Source organism: Mauremys reevesii, linkage group 1 (assembly GCF_016161935.1).
Source record: "Mauremys reevesii isolate NIE-2019 linkage group 1, ASM1616193v1, whole genome shotgun sequence".
NCBI classification, from domain to species: Eukaryota; Metazoa; Chordata; order Testudines; family Geoemydidae; genus Mauremys; species Mauremys reevesii.
The window spans coordinates 1,716,260-1,736,271 of NC_052623.1; positions in this window are offsets into that span (position 1 = coordinate 1,716,260).

Genomic DNA, 20,012 nt, shown 5'->3' on the forward strand with positions numbered 1-20,012 from the left:
TCCTTCTTGCTACAAGTTGTCAAACTGTCAGTAGGTAACACAATTAAATCACCTTTATGCTCCCTTTGTGCCCTGGCTAGGGTATCACCCTGATCAGGCAGAGTTGCTACACCCTTTTCCAACCACACATTAGCAACTGGCAAACTACAAGCACCAGAATTGTCTGGTTTCTGGGATCTTGCTAAGACACTAACTGGATGCAACCTAGTCACAGGGCCATTCTCCCCAGCAGACACAAACTTAGGACCATTCCGTTCCTGGGCTTTAGCTGTATTTACAACCAACTTTGAAACAACTGAATCACCCTCAGCCATCACAGGCTGAAAGGCATCTTCTGTCTGCTCCACAGACACAGAAGAGCCAGAGACACATTCTCCTTCACCAGACACACAGCTTGGGATCTCATTTCCCTTGTCCCAGCACACAGGGCTGTTCACAGACAACTGCTTGGAGACCAAGGTAGCTCCCTTCACAGGTGAGTCAATACCCGTGACAGACACAGGCACATTCCCTTCACGGTCATATTTATTCACACAGGAAACAGGTAAGGGACAGGGACACTCATCTTCCACTATCCCTCTCTGCCCAAACTGCTGACTAGACAAAGCCATCAGCTCACAAGGCTGCCTAGGCTCCTCCAAATTTTCCCTACCAGGCACATTGCCACTCCCAATGGATAAGCTGCTGCTTTTTTCACTACACTGAGCTACTTCCAGCAAATCACCGTTACCCATTTCAGGTTCACTTTTACAAGCTGCACTAGCCACCAATTCATTACCCATCACAAATTTACCCTTTCCTTCCTCAGTTAGGGCTTTAACCTGACCATCTACTTTAATCTGCTCCTGAGAAACATTTTCCTCACCCATGAGATCTTTCTGCTCTTGATCTAACTCCAGATTTCCTTCCGAGACATCAGACAGACATTCAGAAACTCCATTCACAGACACACTGCTTTCTTGCACAGACAAACAGATATTTCCCCCCAGGTTAGGACTCCCATCTCCCCAGTCATAGCAAAACTGGTTAAACACAGAAAACTGCCCAGAGTAATACCACATATCAACACAGTTATAAACTGGATTTTGAAGAGAATACAGCTTCTGCTGTTCTTCTATTGCTTTTTTGACTTGGAGTTGGAGTCTAGCCGTCTCCTGTTGCATCTGTCGAGTTTTCTCCTCAGCAGCCAGCAGCTCCAGACGCCCCTTATGAGCTTTTTCTTCTCTCTCAGCAGCTTCTTTCTTTCTCTCAGCAGCCTCTTTCTCCATTCGAATTTCTGCCAGTTCTTGCTCATATTCAAACTGCAGGCTGTCTCTCAAGGCTTGCAGTTTCCTTGCTTTTCCTGATGCTTTCTGTCTCATGGTCACTGATCTTTAACCAACCAAACTCTCAATCCCAAATTTAAAATTTGGATAGCGTGTGGTTCTGACCCAAAGCTTAATTGACCTGGTTCTGTGGATCCTAGCACGACTACACCACTGTGACGATGCGGTTCTGGCGGGACCCAACTGAGAGTGTCAATTCAGGGCCAATTGCTCAAACAGGGCAGTCACAGCCCTAGGCTGGGGTTTTTCCACCTCTAAGGCAAACCAAACCAGCCAGACAAAAGGGACTTCGGTCTCACCCCACTGGCTAACCACAAGTCACACAAGCAATTTCCTTAGACATTCCAGTCTCCCAGTATCACCACCAGTGCACTCGTCCTGGGGATGAATGGTTATGAAAACCAACACCCCAATAAAAGAAAAAGATTCTCTCGATCCCAAAGGACCAAGCCCCAGACCCAGGTCAATATACACATCAGATCTTACCCACAAATCATGCTGTTGCCAATCCTTTAGAATCTAAAATCTAAAGGTTTATTCATAAAGGGAAAAGGTAGAGATGAGAGTTAGAATTGGTTAAATGGAATCAATTACATACAGTGATGGCAAAGTTCTTAGTTCAGGCTTGCAGCAGTGATGGCTTAAACTGCAGGTTCAAATCAAGTCTCTGGAGAACATCCCCCTCTGGGGTGGGTCATTCAGTCCTTTGTGTAGAGCTTCAGCTTGTAGCAAAGTCCCTTCAGAGGTAGAAGCAGGATTGAAGACAAGATGGAGATGATGCATCAGCCTTATATAGGCTTTTCCAGGTGTAAGAACCTCTTTGTCCTTACTGTGGAAAATTACAGCAAAATGGAGTCCGGAGTCACATGGGCCAGTCCCTGCATACTTCGCTGAGTCATAAGGCGTGTTTGTCTTCTCTCCATGGGTCAATTGTGTAGCTGATGGTCCTTAATGGGCCATCAAGCAGGCTAGGCAGAGTTAACACCAGCTTGTCTGGGATATCACCCAGAAGCACAGCACCAACTTGAAATACAGACAGTATAGAGCCAATATACATAACTTCAACTAAAAATGACACATGCACACAGACAGCATAATCATAACCAGCAACCCATAACCTGGTCTTAGACACCTCATATGACCCCCTTTACCTAAGATTTGGTGCCACTACAGGATCTTGGTTGCAACCCATGTTCTCTATGGTCCCAATTTATATCAATAACGTCTCAGAAGCCTAGGTCTTTTGCTGTGCTAGCCGAATGGCAGCTCCTTTAGAGCAATTCGGATAGATAAAGGTAACTTGAAAACTGGATAAGGACAGCATGAACTTTATGGTTCCCAGTATAACATTGATTACAGTCCATCGGTGTTCAAACACATCTCTTCTTTGTGAAGTATTATACCACATCCGTTGGTTAAACACCTTTACAAAGGGCAAACTAATAATTTAGAAAAATATTATTTTCCCATCCCCACCCTAAGTTCGTGAAGAAGGAGAGGCTAAGGAATATTAAAAGTTTTATGTTCAGGCAGTTTTGGCTAGCTATTTTTTGCAGTCTTAGATCACGTAGCTGTCCGGTAGTGAGGCAGCAAGGGAGAAGTTACTAGCACAATCACCTTGCTTGGTTGGAGGCTTTATTATGTCCTCAGGTGGAGAGGTTGTTTTAGCAAGATCCAAAGGCACAGTGGGTCTATCAGTGGACAAAGGAGAGGTTACCAGCTCTTTTACCTTGTCTTTCACTCCTGCTGTCCAGAAGGAACAACAATGCCAGAAGGAAAGATAGACTGATCATCAGTTGGAGAGCTATTACAGTGGGAAACATGGGCAGGTAGTCAATTCTTGGCACTTTACAGCAGTTTTGGTAATGAACAGGACTTGATAAGGGTCTTTCAGCATGGGGCCAGGGCAGTTCCTCACTGATGGACCTCTATGTAGATCCAGTCTCCTGGTTTCAGCGAGTGGCAGGGCTGCTGTATATAAAAAGACCAAACACATTTAATTAGTGCATGGCAATAATTAAGCGTTGTCTTATTTATTAAATGAATGTCCATCTGAGCCAGGGCCAGCAGGGCACTGCCGGTAGTCGCATCAGGCACCCGGGTAGAAATTTTATGAGGGTTGAGTCAGTTTTTCGATTGGGAGTGGCCTTCAAAGGGCATTTGACCATACTGGATCTGTGAAGCTGCACATAACTCTTTTATAATCAGTCCAGATATGCCAGATTGTGATACAAAATACTTAAACAAAAGTTTTACAATAGTTTTGGCATCTGCCTTTTTAAAAGGAAATACATTACTAAAACTAACACATACTTACAATTATAACATTTACACATTTGAATAAAATCAATCTGCATATTTACAAAAGGTCCCCAGGGTCGGGGACGCGCTGTCTGCCTAACTTTGACAGCTTTACCAACATTATGTTGCTGGCAGTAGTGCTGGGTCACAGAGGAAAAGTCTTATTTAAATGTAGCAATCAAACCCCCCCTTTGCTCACGCGTGTCATCCAGTGATGCATGTGAGCAAATAGGGCCAGAGCACCTGAGGCGCAACCAGGTGGCCGTCCAGGGAGCCCCAAAGGTGATCAGGCTGTAAGGTGTACCCAGCAACACTGTAAGAACAATTTGCCGCTTTTCAGTTGGTATCAGATTTTCCTATTTTTTTTGGAAAGCCAAAGAGACATATTTCTACCCCTTTTGGGTTGGCAGATTATTGCTTAAAATATTTCTTTCTTTATAAATACCCTTGCTGATTGCAGACAAAACTGAGAAATTACTCAGATTAATCCCCATATTTTCCTGTATTTGTTTTATAGGCAGGTCAGGTTTTAATGGCTTCTATCTTTATTATTTAGGTGATTTACATTAACACAGACATTTTTGGCTTGCTTTTGGATTCAAAGTTATTAGCCGCTTAGAGACTCTGTCTCAAAAGGACACAATTAACTTTTAACTTCTGCTTTCAAATACGTTGATTTGAAAGGAAAACGCAACCTACTTTGCTCCCCTTTGGGAAAGTGAGTGTTGATTACACAGAACCACCCTAAGGCTTAGTGTGGGGTACTGACTACAGCTTTTATCTGCTATTTGTTACCAAAACAGATTTCAATTTTTTCCCATTCTCCTGGCTTTGGCTGCCCTGCTGCAGCCACAACTTTGTTTTTTTTTTTAATTAAAAAACCACAATTTAAATTTTATAACACATTAAATTACCTTAAGGATCAAATGCTAAATACAAAAATTAAACAACACTAGTTTCTTTTGTTTGGAAAAATATTTCTTGGTTTTATAACCCCCAAGCAACATCAATTTATTTTAAACTTATAAAACAAAGTTTGTACACACCAGGAGTGTTCTTTAACAAATTTGACTAATTTTTTCATAGTCAAATGATTTCACTGAGATAGCCTCTTGCCTGGATTATTTACAGACATTCCCAAAGGAATGGCTGCAAGGAAACCAAGAATTTTTCTTAGAATCATAGAATCTCAGGGTTGGAAGGGACCTCAGGAGGTATCTAGTCCAACCCCTTGCTCAAAGCAGGACCAAACCCAACTAAATCATCCCAGCCAGGGCTTTGTCAAGCCTGACCTTAAAAACCTCTAAGGAAGGAGATTCCACCACCTCCCTAGGTAACCCATTCCAGTTCTTCACCACCCTACTAGTGAAAAAGGTTTTCCTAATGTCCAACCTAAACCTCCCCCTCTGCAACTTGAGACCATTACTCCTTGTTCTGTCATCTTCTGCCGCTGAGAACAGTCTAGATCCATCCTCTTTGGAACCCCCTTTCAGGTAGTTGAAAGCAGCTATCAAATCCCCCCTCATTCTTCTCTTCTGCAGGCTAAAGAATCCCAGTTCCCTCAGACTCTCCTCATAAGTCATGTGCTCCAGCCCCCTAATCATTTTTGTTGCCCTCCGCTGGACTCTCTCCAATTTATCCACATCCTTCTTGAAGTGTGGGGCCCAAAACTGGACACACTACTCCAAATGAGGCCTCACTAGTGCTGAATAGAGGGGAATGATCACGTCCCTCGATCTGCTGGAAATGCCCCTACTTATACAACCCAAAATGCCATAAACCTTCTTGGCAAAAAGGGCACACTGTTGACTCATATTCAGCTTTTCGTCCACCGTAACCCCTAGGTCCTTTTCTGCAGAACTGCTGCCCAGCCATTCGGTCCCTAGTCTGTAGAAGTGCATGGGATTCTTCCGTCCTAAGTGCAGGACTCTGCACTTGTCCTTGTTGAACCTCATCATATTTCTTTTGGCCCAATCCTCTAATTTGTCTAGGTCCCTCTGTATACTATCCCTACCCTCCAGCGTATCAACCACTCCTCCCAGTTTAGTGTCATCTGCAAACTTGCTAAGGGTGCAGTCCACACTATCCTCCAGAACGTTAATGAAGATGTTGAACAAAACCGGCCCCAGCACCGACCCTTGGGGCACTCCACTTGATACCGGCTGCCAACTAGACATGGAACCATTGATCACTACCCGTTGAGCCCGACCATCTAGCCAGTTTTCTATCCACCTTACCGTCCATTCATCCAGCCCAGACTTCTTTAACTTGCTGGCAAGAATACTGTGGGAGACTGTATCAAAAGCTTTGCTAAAGTCCAGAAATAGCACATCCACTGCTTTCCCCTCATCCACAGAGCCGGTTATCTCATCATAGAAGGCAATTAGGTTAGTTAGGCATGACTTGCCCTTGCTGAATCCATGCTGACTGTTCCTGATCACTTTTCCCTCCTTTAAGTGGTTCAGAATTGATTCCTTGAGGACCTGTTCCATGATTTTTCCATGGACTGAGGTGAGACTGACTGGCCTGTAGTTCCCTGGATCTTCCTTCTTCCCTTTTTTAAAGATGCGCACTACATTAGCTTTTTTCCAGTCATCTGGGACCTCCCCCGATCGCCATGAGTTTTCAAAGATAATGGCCAATGGCTCTGCAATCTCATCGGCCAACTCCTTTAGCACCCTCGGATGCAGCGCATCCGGCCCCATGGACTTGTGCTCGTCCAGCTTTTCTAAATAGTCCCGAACTACTTCTTTCTGCACAGAGAGCTGGTCACCTCCTCCCCATACCGTGCTGCAGAGTGCAGCTGTCTGGGAGCTGACCTTGTCTGTGAAGACAGATGCAAAAAAAGCATTGAGTACACTAGCTTTCTCCACATCCTCTGTCACTAGGTTCCCTCCCTCATTCAGCAAGGGGCCTACACTTTCCTTGACTTTCTTCTTGTTGCTAACATACCTGAAGAAACCCTTCTTGTTACTCCTAACATCTCCGGCTAGCTGCAACTCCAAGTGTGATTTGGCCTTCCTAATTTCACTCCTGCACTCTTTTATAACATTTTCTTTTAACATTTATACAAAGTTTTACTGCTTAATTCTTTTTAGTAATTATAGAGTTAACTTCTCACTTTTTTTCTTTTAACTTCCTCATACTTCGGTTGCCTGCTTGTCTGGGCCCGATCCTCTTTTCTTGGTACATTATTTCTTTCCATGGGTAGAGGCATTGTTTCACTACCAATTTAGTAAAGAGGGAGGGGTTTTTTGACTAACCCCCCTTTTATTTATTAATACACACCTATGTATATATATACACCTTTTTTTTTTTACATCTAGATGTATTTTATTTAACAATAACCATAATTCTTTATGTCTGGACTTAATACCATCTTTCCTTGAGGAGGTAACAACCCCTCAGCACCGGTGCATTGTAGGAAAGGATAATCTCAGGGTTAGGGACAACGGGAAAGTTAGGAAAAACAGTCACATTAAGAGCACTATGAAATGGGGGAGTTACGCTCACTGACCATAGGAATAATGACTCCTTGCTGAATGCAGGAGGTAATAACAGGTTGGATTTTTCCTTGGCCTGTTTTGAGAGAGGGTACTGCTGCACCTTGGGAAGGAGTCTTGCTGGGTTTAGGTGAATCTTAACAGGTTGGGCAGACCCAATGCACCCAGCCTAGTCGCATGATCGGCTCACAAGGCCCACAGGGAGGGAGAGACCTTAACCAGCAGTTCCTGTTGCAACGAGGAAGGGCTGGGGTCGGTTTTCTCCTATAAACTGCCAGGACCTCACTGTGAGCGGGACCAGGCACATCCAGAGACACAGCATCTGGGATACCGCAGATTATACAATTTAATTTACACAGCAAGTCTTTTCCCAAAAGGTTAACTGATAAACAAGGACTGAGGAGGAAAACGTGATAATAGCAGGTCTATAAGATCGTCAGGAGGTGCGCAGGGGATACTCCAAAGGGGATTTGCCTCCTGAAGGGGTCTAGATGTGTAGAGGCAGATCTGCTGACCAGTGGGGTTACGGAAAAGAGTCAATTTCCTTTTTGTCTTTTTTAGTTGGGTTTTAAGCTCTTCTTGGGAGTCCTTGGGACTCCCGGCTTGAGATTTATGGCACCGTTTTACTGTTTTCTTACACCAATAAAAGTATACATCAAACTGACCTTGTCCGACTTTGTTGGCAAGAAGTGCGCCCCTGGGGTGCACAATCTTGTCAAGGTCGAAACTTCCGTCTAGGGGAACTGTAAATTTGGATCCTCTTTGGGGTATACCAATTTCATTTATTCAGAAACTTGCAAGCGAAAGGACCAAAATTCATTTACATGTAGTGTGCAGGGATGCCTTTTGGTGGGACTCAGCGGCCCCCATTTTTTTCCCCTGGTGAGGTGATCGGCCTCCCAGTAAACTTCCTGGTCCGGTCCCAGTACCTTCCTGGTGAGGCGGAGGTCACCTTGGACCCACCGGCTCCCAATACCCGGAGAACTTTCACTTAGGTCACTCACACAGGGAAGGCTTATTTTAGGGAGTTCACGACTGTCCACATCCCCATCCAGCAAAGAGCGTCAGCTAGTCTCAGAGAGAACAGCGCTGCTCACTCTGCTGCCTTTGGTGGGGCGTTTGGACCCGTCAGTGGATCTTCAGACCGCCTTTTGCTGGCGGAGGAGGGGAACCAAGGGCAGAGGGTGAGGAAACCAGACTGTTCACAGACGGTAGAGGACAGGGTCTCACACGCCTAGACCCAGACAGGCCCCTCGCCGGCCATGGCATGCAGAGGAAGCCTTATCCCAGTCAGGGCCTTTTATTGATCCACTAAGGTGCAGTCACAGGGCTTGCGTTTGAGGCACCTCTGGTCACGAGCCCAAGGCTTATATAGGACAAAGCCATAAAAATTACATGTACTTCCCTAAAATTGTATATCCGTAGAAGGACTAAAGCAAGGCAAGCTTTTCCCTGTTTTTCTACCCTTTGCGGTCCCTTGCTCTGCCCCCGGACAGCCATTAATCTCAAACTGTTACAAGCAGTTAGTTCTGCTTCTATAGTTTCTTTCTACCCTTCTCCTTCTACCTCCCCCTCCCCTCTCCCTCCTCCCTCCAGGCCATACACACAGTTTACTTAACCAACGTTTAGGCCTCGGCCCTTTTCCTCCATAGGATATTCTTAGTTTGTTACTAACTCTGCGGAGAGAGAGATCACATCAGGACTCCTGGTTCTATCTCAGCTCTGGGAGGGGACTGGGGTCTAGTGCATTACAGCAAAGGGGCGGGGAAGATACATCCGTGGTCTCTATAGGAACATCAGAATGGCCAGACTGGGTGAGACCAATGGTCCATCTAGCTCAGTATCTCATCTTCTGATGGTGGCCAGTGCCAGGTGCCCCAGATGGAATGAACAGAACAGGGAATCATCAAGTGATCAATCCCCTGTCGCCCATTCCCAGCTTCTGGCAAACAGAGGCTAGGGACACCATCCCTGCCCAGCCTGGCTAATAGCCATGTATAGACCTATCCACCATGAACTTATCTAGGTCATATTGGAACCATGTTCTAGTTTTGGCCTTCACAGTTTCCCTTGGTGAAGAGTTCCACAGGTTGACTGTGAAGAAATATTTCCTTTTGTTTGTTTTAAATCTGCTGCAGACTAATTCTATTGGGTGACCCTTAGTTCGTGTGTTATGAGAAAGAGTAAATAACACTTCCTTCTTCACTTTCTCCACACCAGTCATGATTTTATAGACCTCTGTCATATCCCCCCTTAGTTGTCTGTTTTCCAGGCTGAAAAGTCCCTGTTTTCATAGAATCATAGAATCATAGAATCTCAGGGTTGGAAGGGACCTCAGGAGGTATCTAGTCCAACCCCCTGCTCAAAGCAGGACCAAACAAAACTAAATCATCCCAGCCAGGGCTTTGTCAAGCCTGACCTTAAAAACCTCTAAGGAAGGAGATTCCACCACCTCCCTAGGTAAAACAGTCAGCATGGATTCACCAAGGGCAAGTCATGCCTGACTAACCTAATTGCCTTCTATGATGAGATAACCGGCTCTGTGGATGAGGGGAAAGCAGTGGATGTGCTATTTCTGGACTTTAGCAAAGCTTTTGATACAGTCTCCCACAGTATTCTTGCCAGCAAGTTAAAGAAGTATGGGCTGGATGAATGGATGGTAAGGTGAATAGAAAACTGGCTAGATGGTCGGGCTCAACGGGTAGTGATCAATGGTTCCATGTCTAGTTGGCAGCCGGTATCAAGTGGGGTGCCCCAAGGGTCGGTGCTGGGGCCGGTTTTATTCAATATCTTCATTAATGATCTGGAGGATCGTGTGGACTGCACCCTTAGCAAGCTTGCAGATGACACTAAACTGGAAGGAGTGGTTGATACGCTGGAGGGTAGGGATAGGATACAGAGGGACCTAGACAAATTAGAGGATTGGGCCAAAAGAAATATGATGAGGTTCAACAAGGACAAGTGCAGAGTCCTGCACTTAGGACGGAAGAATCCCATGCACTGCTACAGACTAGGGACCGAATGGCTGGGCAGCAGTTCTGCAGAAAAGGACCTAGGGGTTACGGTGGACGAAAAGCTGAATATGAGTCAACAGTGTGCCCTTGTTGCCAAGAAGGCTAATGGCATTTTGGGTTGTATAAGTAGGGGCATTTCCAGCAGATCGCGGGATGTGATCATTCCCCTCTATTCAGCACTGGTGAGGCCTCATTTGGAGTACTGTGTCCAGTTTTGGGCCCCACACTACAAGAAGGATGTGGATAAATTGGAGAGAGTCCAGCGGAGGGCAACAAAAATGATTAGGGGGCTGGAACACATGACCAGTGGGGCCACTGGCCCATCAAGGTGCTAACGGAGCGCTCAAGGACAATAGGGCCATTGAGGAGAAACTAAATGAAATCTTTGCATTGGTTTTCACGGCTGAGGATGTGAGGGAGATTCCCAAACCTGAGCCCTTTTTTTTAAGTGACAATGCGGAGGAACTGACCCAGGCTGAGATGTCATTAGAGTTGGTTTTGGAACAAACTGATAAAATAAATGGTAATAAGTCACCAGGCCCAGATGGGATTCACCCAAGAGTTCTGAAGGAACTCAAATGTGAAACAGCTTCCAACAGCCAGGGCTGGGCTGGGCATTTCCGCTGTCTCACGCCACCCAGCAGCCTATGGAGCCACCCGTTCTGAGTGCTGCTCCTCCCCATCTCCCGCCTGCCCCCTCTCTGGTGTGTTACACTCAGTAGCTGGGTCTTGTCTGAATTTGATTTCTAAGCTCCTTGGGACAGGGGATGTTTCTGCTTCTGGGTTTGCGAAGGGCCCAGCACGAGTGGCCCTGAACTGGAGCGAGGCCTCTGCAGGCTTCCACAATTCAGACAATAATAATAAATTATAGACACTGTGATCCAGCCAAATCAGGGCCTAGACCCCTGTGACATTGCACCCCATAAGGTTTTATGGAAATATGCTCATGAATGTAAATATGACATAACTGGAATATGTTTTACGCTACATATGTAACATATCTCTGTAAAGGTTACGCTCTACTGAATCTATTCATCCTATTTGTCTGCATGTGTCATTTTTGTATTCAAAGTTATGAATATTGGCTGTGTACTTGCTTTTGTTTTTAAGTAGCCTTGGTAATGCATTTGGGCAGCTTCTTGAGAAAGGAATGTGCATGTTAAGTGCCCAGTCAAGAAACTCTTAATGGACAATGGATCTTGGAAGGCTCCAATCCACATAAGAAGTCTACATGAGGATGTTCACGGCAGCATGTGAACCATGGCTGCTACCTTTAAGATGGGACTCCAAAACTCCATCTTGTAGCTGGGATTCTACACAGGAGGAGGGGGGTCTCCACCCACAAGAGAAAGTCTACTTCAACCCCTTGGAGACCCCTCCATTTTGTCTTCAACTGGCTAAAGAGGGAGCCTCTCCACCCCCAAAGGATACCTGAAAGAAACTGGAACAAAGGTCAGTAATTATGGGGGGTGGGGGGTGGGGGGTGAGCGATTGCTGGACCCAGACTAGAAGGAGACTAGTCTGTAAAAGGGAGCTTACTGGAACACCTCTGAGGGTGAGGTTTTATCTGTATTCAGTTTTCTTACTGTATTAGTCATAGACTTGCATGTTCTATTTTATTTTGCTTGGTAATTCACTTTGTTCTGCCTGTTAGTACTTGGAATCACTTAAATCCTACTTTCTGTATTTAATAACATCACTTTTTACTTATTAATTAACCCAGAGTCTTTATTAATACCTGGGGGGAAGGAGGGGTAAACAGCTGTTCATATCTCTCTCTCAGTGTTATAGAGGGTGAACAATTTATGTATAAGCTGTATACAGGGTAAAACAGATTTATTTGGGGTTTGGACCCCATTGGGAGTTGGGCATCTGAGTGTTAGAGACAGGAACACTTCTTGAGTTGATTTCAGTTAAGCCTGCAGTTTGTGGGACGTGGTTCAACCTGGGTCTGTGTTTGTGGCCAGCAAGCGTGTCTGGCATAACCAGGCAGAGTTCTGGGGTCCCAGGCTGGCAGGGAAGGCAGGGGCAGAAGTAGTCTTGGCACATCAGTTGGCAGCCCCAAGGGGGTTTCTGCGAACCAACCCATCAAACCCCCCTTTGCCTTTAGCTACAAACACATCAAACCAGGCTGGCCAGCTACAGAATGTTAGAAACTTGAATACAGGTGGACACGGGGCCCCTGTTCAGTTTGGGCAGGAGAATTTGTTCAGTCTCCTTCCAGTGCTTCAAATCCCAGGCACTCCACATGGAGAAATACCCTCGATGAGCCAGAGGAGCAGGCAGGGCGTTCAGCTGTGGCAATCCAAGCGCCCTCCAGCCGGGGCAGTGCTGGAAAGTCTGACTCAGCCTGGAACATTCGATTTCAATTCCCCCTGGGAGAGACTGGGAGGAAAGGAACCAAGAGGGAGAGAACAAACCCAGTGCAAACACTGAGCCAGCCTCTATCCTACATATAGGGACCCCCTTCTTCCAAGGCAGCTCTTGGGGAGAGAGGGGGCAAGGCCTCTGTCCCCGGGACAGGCCCCCGGCTGCCCTCTGTCCACGGGAACATTCTGTTGGTGTTGGTTTTCCTGAGTCTGTTCCCCCAAAGCGACCCCAGTGACTGTGATGTGTTGGCAGGTTTCTGAGGGGCAGTGGAAGTGGAGTCCTGGAGTTCAAACCTCACAGGGGCAGGGAGCTCACAAATTCCTGCTAGTTCTGAAAACCTCAGATTTGCTAAGTGTGTTGAAGATCCTTCAGTGAAAGGTCCTGCACAGTTTGATGATTGTTACAGATGAGAATTACAGATTTCTGATCCCTTAGCAACAGGCCAATACAGCTGCAGAAAGTGTTCGTATCTCCCCTAAGTCATCTATCCCCAGATCTGTCTGTCTACTACCTACCCATCCCTCCTGGGCATTTATAGGGTATCTGGCGCTATGGAGGCCCAGACACTCTCCTTAGTTTCTTCCAAATCGACTAGAATTTTAAAATATACACAAATGCACAGAGCAGCCAATTCCTCTCTGACTCACTAGAAAGCACATGGGTTCTCATCTCCCTTTGGGAAGGTCCCTTAATTGCTGCTTACTCCTAAAGCTGGATAAATAGCACAGAAGTGCAGACAGGCTTGTCTCCAGCCTGTTTACATCCAGATGCTGCTTCTCCCCTAGAAGCTGAGCGAACCCCACTGGGATTGCACAGGGCTATATTATAAATGGTGCACACCCCTGTGTCGCTCTCAGTGTGGGATGTTGCTGCAGATGCTGGGCTGAGAGAGGCGTGGGACACGGCTACCTGAGGGGGATTCCCAGGGAAGACGCTTCCATCTCAGGATTCACAGGTACCGTCTCTTGCTCAAGAGCTCACCTGTTTAACAATCCCAGTTCAACATGGGCGTGATGGGATAGTTAGTCTGGGGTCCTTTCTCTTCTGCACAGTCATTAAACATCCCAGGGCTCTTGCCACAGGTGATGAATTTGCTCCAGTATCACTGGACAAAATGTCATTAGAACATAAGAATGGCCCTACTGGGTCAGACCAAGGGTCCATCTATCCCAGTATCCTGTCTTGCGACCGAGGCCAGTGCCAGGTGCCCCAGAGGGAATGAACAGAACAGGGAATCATCAAGTCATCCATCCCCTGTTGCTCATTCTCAGCTTCTGGCAAACAGAGGTTAGGGACACCATCCCTGTGCAGCCTGGCTGATATCCACTGATTGACCTATCCTCCATGAACTTCTCTAGTCCTTTTTTGAACCCTGTTATGGTCTTGGCCTTCAGAACATCCTTTGGCAAGGAGTTCCACAGATTGACTCTGCGTTGTGTGAGGAAATACTTCCTTTTATTTGTTTAAACCTGCTGCCTATTCATTTCATTTCGTGATCCCTAGTTCTTATGTTATGCGAAGTAGTAAACAACACTTCCTCATCTACTTTCTCTACACCAGTCCTGATTTTATAGACCTCAATCATATCTCCCCTTAGCCGTCTCTTTTCCAAGTTGAAAAATCCCAGTCTTATTAATCTCTCCTCATATGGAAGCCATTCCATACCCCTAATAATTTTTGTTGCCCTTTTCTGAACCTTTTCCAATTCCAAGATATCTTTTATGAGATGGGGCGACCACATCTGCACGCAGTATTCAAGATGTGGGTGTACCATGGATTTATATAGAGGTGCCATGATATTTTCTGTCCTGTTAGGTATCCCTTTCTTAATTATTCCCAGCATTCTGTTTGCTTTTTTGATGCCGCTGCACATTGAGTGGATGTTTTCAGAGAACTATTCACAATGACTCCAAGATCTCTTTCTTGAGTGGTAACAGCTAATTTAGACCCCATCATTTTATATGTAGAGTTGGGATTATGTTTCCCAAGGTGCTTTACTTTGCATTTATCAACATTAAACTTCATCTGCCATTTTGTTGCCCCGTCACCCAGTTTTGTGAGATCCTTTTGTAGCTCTTGGCAGTCTGCTTGGAACTCAACTATCTTTAGTAATTTTGTATCATCTGCAAATTTTGCCACCTCACTGGTTACCCCTTTTCCCAGATCATTTAGGAACATGTTGAACTGAAAACTTATCATTTATTCATACCCTTTGTTTCCTATCTTTCAACCAGTTACCAGTCCTCTCATCCCATGGCAGCTGACTTTGCATAAGAGCCTTTGGTGAGGGACCTTGTCAGAGGCTTTCTGAAATCTAAGTACACTATGTCCACTGGGTCCACATGCTTGTTGACCCCCTCAAAGAATTCTAGTAGATTGGTGAGGTATGATTTCCCTTTACTAAAACTATGTTCACTCTTTTTAAACAAATTATGTACATCTATGACACATCTATGTACATCTATGTGTCTGACATTATTGTTCTTCTGAGTGCCCCAAGGGTCGGTGCTGGGGCCGGTTTTGTTCAATATCTTCATTAACGATCTGGAGGATGGTGTGGACTGCACCCTTAGCAAGTTTGCAGATGACACTAAACTGGGAGAAGTGGTTGATACGCTGGAGGGTAGGGATAGGATACAGAGGGACCTAGACAAATTAGAGGATTGGGCCAAAAGAAATATGATGAGGTTCAACAAGGACAAGTGCAGAGTCCTGCACTTAGGACGGAAGAATCCCATGCACTGTTACAGACTAGGGACCAAATGGCTGGGTAGCAGTTCTGCAGAAAAGGACCTAGGGGTTACGGTGGACGAAAAGCTGAATATGAGTCAACAGTGTGCCCTTGTTGCCAAGAAGGCTAATGGCATTTTGGGTTGTATAAGTAGGGGCATTTCCAGCAGATCAAGGGATGTGATCATTCCCCTCTACTCAGCACTGGTGAGGCCTCATTTGGCGTACTGTGTTCAGTTTTGGGCCCCACACTACAAGAAGGATGTGGATAAATTGGAGAGAGTCCAGCGGAGGGCAACAAAAATGATTAGGGGGCTGGAGCACATGACTTATGAGGAGAGGCTGAGGGAACTGGGATTGTTTAGTCTGCAGAAGAGAAGAATGAGGGGGGATTTGATAGCTGCTTTCAACTACCTGAAAGGGGTTCCAAAGAGGATGGATCTAGACTGTTCTCAGTGGTAGAAGATGATAGAACAAGGAGTAATGGTCTCAAGTTGCAGAGGGGGAGGTTTAGGTTGGATATTAGGAAAAACTTTTTCACTAGTAGGGTGGCGAGGAACTGGAATAGGTTACCTAGGGAGGTAGTGGAATCTCCTTCCTTAGAGGTTTTTAAAGTCAGGCTTGACAAAGCCCTGGCTGGGATGATTTAGTTGGTTTGGTCCTGCTTTGAGCAGGGGGTTGGACTAGATGACCTCCTGAGGTCCCTGCCAACCCTGAGATTCTATGATTCTATGATTATAGTTTCAACCAGTTTGCCCGGTACTGAAGTCAGGCTTACTGACCTGTAATTGCCGGGATCACCCCTGGAGCCCTTTAAAAATTGGTGTCACATTAGCTATCCCTCCAGTCATCTGGTCCAGAAGCTGATTTAAATGATAGGTTACAAACCACAGTTAGTAGTTGTGCAATTTCACATTTGAGTTCCTTCAGAACTCTTGGGTGAATCTCATCTGGGCCTGTTGACTTATTGCTGTTTAATTTATCAATTTGTTCCCAAACCTCCTCTAATGATACCTCAATCTGGGATAGTTCCACAGATTTGTCACGTAAAAAGACTGGCTCAGGTTTGGGAATCTCCCTCACATCCTCAGCCACGAAGACCAATGCAAAGATTTAATTTAGTTTCTCCACAATGGCCTTATCGTCCTTGAGTGCTTCTTTAGCACCTCGATTATCCAGTGGCCCCACTTGTTGTTTAGCAGCTTCCTGCTTCTGAGGTACTTAAATTTGGTTTCGGTATTACTTTGGAGTCTTTGGCTTGCTGTTCTTCAAATTGTTTTTTGGCCTGCGTAATTATATTTTTACACTTCACTTGCCAAAGTTTATGCTCCTTTCTATTTTCCTCACTAGGATTTAACTTCCACTGTTTAAAGGATGCCTTTTTGCCTCTCACTGCTTCTTTTACTTTGTTGTTTAGTCACAGTGGCACTTTTTTGGTTCTCTTACTGTGTTTTTTAATTTGGGGTGTACGTTTAAATTGAGCCTCTATTATGGTGTCTTTAAAAGTTTCCATGCAGCTTGCAGGGATTTCACTCTTGGCGCTGTACCCTTTAATTTCTGTTTAACTAACCTCCTCATTTTTGTGTAGTTCCCCTTTCTGAAATGAAATGGGACAATGTTCAGCTGCTGTGGTGTTTTTAAATTTAATTATATTATGGTCACTATTACCAAGCAGTCCAGCTATATTCACCTCTTGTATCACATCCTGTGTTCCACTTAGGACTAAATCAAGAATTGCCTCTCCTCTGGTGGGTTCCAGAACTAGCTGCTCCAAGAAACAGTCGTTTAAGGTGTTAATAAACTTTATCTCTGCATCCCTTCCTGAGGTGACATGTACCCAGTCAACATGGGGATAATTGAAATCTCCCATTATTATAATTGATTTTTTTTATTTTTCTAGCCTCTCTAATCTCCCTGAGCATTTCACAGTGACTGTCACCATCCTAGTCAGTAGGTCGGTAATAGATCCCTACTGCTATAGTCTTATTATTAGAGCATGGGATTTCTATCCTTAGAGATTCTATGGTGCAGTTTGATTCATTTATGATTTTTACTTCATTTGATTCTACGCTTTCTTTCACATCTAGCGCCAGTCCTCCACCAGCACAACCTGTTCTGTCCTTCCGATAGATTTTGTACCCTGGTATTACTGTGTCCCATTGATTATCCTCATTCCACCAAGTTTCTGTGATGCCTCTTATATCCCTATCCTCGGGACTCTTTTTTATTGACTGTTTCTGATCAGACCCTGCTGTTATTTTATCATCTTCCATCCTCTGGTCCTCGCTAGGACAGAGAGAATCTCCATTAATAGATCCTTCCCTAAAGGATGTCGCTGTCTGAACCACACGCTGCTCTGCACCTGTCAGCTTTCCCCCAGCCCCTAGTTTAAAAACTGCTCTGCGACCTTTTCAATGTTTAGTGCCAGCAGACTGGTTCCCTTTTGGTTTAGGTGGAGCCCATACTTCCTGTACAGGCTCCTCCTTTCCCCCAAATGTCCCCAGTTCCTAATAAATCTAAACCCCTCCTTCCTACACCATCATCTCATCCATGCATTGAGAGACTCTGCAGTAATGCCTGTCTCATTGCAAACCCAGCTATCTATGTTTCTAATGATCGAATCGCCCATTACTAATACCGGTGTCTTCCTAATAGCTGGAGTTCCCTCCCCCAGAGAGGTACCACAACATCATTTGGAAGGAGGGTCCCAACTATGGGATCGTTTCCCTCTGCTCCGGTTGGATGTTCTCCTTCCCTGGGACGTTCATCCTCCTCAGCAGCACAGAGACTGTCAGACCGGGGCTGGGACCATTCTACTGTGTCCTGGGAAGTCTCATCTGTGTCCCTCTCTGTCTCCCTCAGCTCCTCCAGCTCAGCCACCAGGGCCAGCTCCAGACCCCAGCGCGCCAGCGCGCCAGCGGCATTTTGCCGGCAGGGCTGCAGGCGGGTCCGGCAGACCTTCGCAGTCATGCCTACAGGAGGTCCACGGGCCGCGGGTCCAGCGATCCGCCCGCAGGCCTGACTGCGGAGGGTCCGCTGGTCCCGCGGCTCCAGTCGATCTCCCTCAGGCATGACTGCGGCTGATTCGCTGGTCCTGCGGCTCGGGTGGACCTCCCGCATGCATGACTGCGGATGCTCCACTGGAGCTGCGGGGCCAGCGAACCGCCAGCAGTCATGCCTGCAGGAGGTCCGCTGGTCCCACGGCTCCGGTGCACCTCCCGCAGGCATGACTGCTTGGGGCGGCCAAATTCCTAGAGCCGCCCCTGTCAGCCACCCTGGTCCCCAAAGCCCGTACGCAGTCTCTGAAGACCAGGAGCTCCTTTCACCGAATGCTCACATATGCCACCCGCCCCTAGGGCAGGTAATCAGACATGCTGCCTTGGGTGCAATAACCTGGATGGCTCCCACTCTGCTGCCGGACTCCTGCCGGCGTTCTCTTTGTACTGCTGCAGCTGGTTCCTTTTTTGTTGTTTGGCTTTTAAGTTTAAAGAATGTTGAGTTCTAGCCCCTGATCACACTCCCCCTCTAAACTCCTTCGCCAAAATCCCCGTTAGCCGCTCCTGTTTGTAGCTCTTCTGGTCGCTTAAGAGCCGGCTTTTTGAAGCACGGCTCTCCCTGAGGAGCCCTCAGTAGCCCCGCCCCCTGGTTAAGGGTTGATGGTGCTAAAAGGCTTAGGGATCACAGAAGCTCTCAGCTGTCAGCCTTACCTAGCAGGCCGCTAGGCTCAGCACCCACACGGTCAGCACACAATCCCCCAAACAAACAGCGCACACGGTATAGTTCAGTCAAGCAGCAAGCACCCCACAAACACAGATACATACACTACGGACAACAAACTTACGTCAAGGGTCACAAAATCACTCCTCCATCCCTCACAAAACTCCCCTGTTAGCCGCTCCTGCGCGTTAGCTCCTTCTCTGCACTCCCTGCCACTGCGGCTGACAGCTGATGGCCTCTAGCCCTGAGGTGGCTGCATTTCAGTGGCACAGGGGATCCTTCAGGATGGAAGGTGTCGGTAGATGTACAATGCAAGGCTAAGTTCTGAGGCCATGGCTTGTACTATACTAAGGCTGCACCGAGGCAAAATTCCCCTTGAAGTAAAAACTGATAAAAGACCTCAGGAGCCAGCTGTGTGTTACTGCACAGACTCTGTCACCTCCTCCTCCTGCATTTCAGGGCTCTAGCTGTGAACAGGATGGGGAGTTGAGGCTGTTACCTGACTTTTATCTGCTGTAAGGCATGGAGGTGCTAGGGCTCCTCACCGGAATAATTATAAGAATTTTTCAAAATGGGCAAGACATCGTCTCTCCTGGCTTCACTCGAGAGGTTGGCTGAACTGTTATGCCTGAAACTTTCACATAACAATTCAGCTGGAAGCAGACACCCAGCGTGGGAAATTTCAGTTCAAACACATAAAATTTGGCAAACTTAGAAGCAACTGAAAATCAGGTCTCCTAATTGAAGGCATCAGACAGACTTAACTAACTTTGGTGCCACCAGCACCATCTACAATGGCCAATCCATTTGTGAATCCCGTTGAGCTAAGCTCTTCTCCAGTAATGTCAGTGCCAAGGAGTTCCATAGGCCAAACAGGGATTATGTAAACAATTTTCTTTTCTCAGTGTTATATGTTCAGATTTTCAATGTAATTGAATATTCCCTTGTTCATGTGTTGTGAGACACAGTAAATATAAATGTCTGATCTTTATCTTTTCTTTATCAATGGATTCGTAGGGTTCAATGTCAGAAGGCACTATTAGATCATCCTG